The following is a 2112-nucleotide window of genomic DNA, read 5'->3' on the forward strand; positions in this document are numbered from 1 at the left end:
AATAGGTAAAGGAACATTTTATGGTACGACCCACTATTTAATATAGCAGTATAAACTAATATAGCTAATTTTGTTGTGTTTGAGGAGAGTCGCTCTCTCTTTTAGTGCATTATTATTTAAAACACTCACCTGTAAAGTTTCCACTCATTTACTTATTTATTTTTACAAAAATTTTCATTGCGTCTTGCACCCTTTTCAATAGTCATTGAGTCAACGACTATTGAAAAGGTTGCAAGACGCAACGAACATTTTAGAAAAAAAAAGTAAATGAGTGGAAACTTTACCAATGAGTGTGTTGAATAATAAGGCACTAAAAGAGAATGACACTCCCCAGACACAACAAAATATGCTTCAACACACGAACTCACACAAAGAATCTTGCAAACCAAATCCAACAATGAAATAATGTAGCTAGAGAATTTATTAATTTAATCGCCAGGGCATAAGTACAGAAAAATACTGAATAGGAACTGTGTTAAGGTTAGTTATTCAACTGGCAAAAATTCCGGGTTATAATGCTGCAAAAGTGAATAGAAGAGAAATGATCATGCAACTGTAGAATTCGTGAGAACTGTCTACTAGACGGTAACTGTTTGGCAAAGTCGATAGTATACAGTGCAAAGGTTGAATCAAACAGTAGTGATGAACCTAAAACATATTCACGAGAAAAAGCACTCCATTCAAAAACCGTTATTACAACCATAAACATTCATTTGTCATTCCCGACAGAAAATGTGCAACAACTTTGTTGACGTCTATATGGTTCTTGCGTGAGACAAGTGTAACGATGATATGTTGCAAATAAACGTGAGGAAACAAATATGTTATTTTTTGTAATGGCCATTTATTTACATCGTTACAGTATAAGATAAACTTCTTCGAGTTGTTATTTGTAAATTGTTTGCCGTTCTGTTATCCTTTCTGTAGGTAATGAACTTCAACTGTGAGTGGCTGCTAGAAGACTGTTGGAAAAAGGAGATAGAGAAATAGTAAAAAAATTGAGACAAGTAGAGAGGGTAAGCGCTGTGTAGTCCCTCGCATAAGGTGCTTCCGCCGTCGGCGCCGAAAGAGAGAAGGAAGAACTGAATTTGGTTATCGTTAACTGAATTTGGTTATATGTGCTGAAAAGCTGGATGGAGGTAAGAAAACATTGGAAAGTAATGGGTTTATCTCTTTTGCACTGTATTTAATCCAAAAATGTTAACTTAAACAATAATACTTAATTAAGTGTGATAATTGACTTACATGAATTTCTAGGTGCAAAAGCCAAGAAGAATAGGAAGGGGACAGGTAGAAAAATGTAAATTCGGTTTCGTAAATTCCTGGCTTAGTTTCTAGGAAGCTATTCGTTACACAACTTCTCGTAAATTCAAGATTACTTGGTCTATTGTAGATAATGCGCAACCATACGACTACGGGAGTTTCAAATCAAAAATGCAGTGTGGCATTTGTTTGAACGAAAAACTGAGAATTTTAACTCAAGGCACAACTAATTTGAACAAAAGAGCTGAACTGTTAATGCCTTGTATGCATGCGACTAAGTATCTTTTATGCAAGCACAAATCTCCTTCAATTTCATTTTTGTTCAGAAAAAAACATTCGTTTTCGAAATATTTAATTAATAGGTTTTATTGATATATGTCTCCATGTGCGTGCGTGTCTATATTTATGCATATGTACATAGGCATGTGTATATGTATGTATGTATGTATGTATGTATGTATGTATGTATGTATGTATGTATGTATGTATGTATGCATGTATTTATATATAAGTAGAAAAAGAAAATGGAGATTGAGAAGTTAATAATTGTTTATTATTAACAGCAAATTAATCCTCATTCCTTACAGCTGTTTCAGTAAATATTAAGTAAATATTAAATTTATATGACCTGGGCATAATATCTTCAGAGCAAAAAAATACCCTTCGATGTTTTATATGTGTCTATGGATTCATTATAGCAGACTGAATGATAGTCTGCTATAATGACTCAATCTGTTATAATGAATCCATAAACACATATAAAACATCCAAGGATATATTTTTTTTCCTTCTGAAGATATGCTCAGGTCATATGAATTCAATATTTACTTAATATTTACTGAGTATTAA

This window comes from Octopus bimaculoides, chromosome 14 (genome assembly GCF_001194135.2).
Source record: "Octopus bimaculoides isolate UCB-OBI-ISO-001 chromosome 14, ASM119413v2, whole genome shotgun sequence".
NCBI classification, from domain to species: domain Eukaryota; kingdom Metazoa; phylum Mollusca; class Cephalopoda; order Octopoda; family Octopodidae; genus Octopus; species Octopus bimaculoides.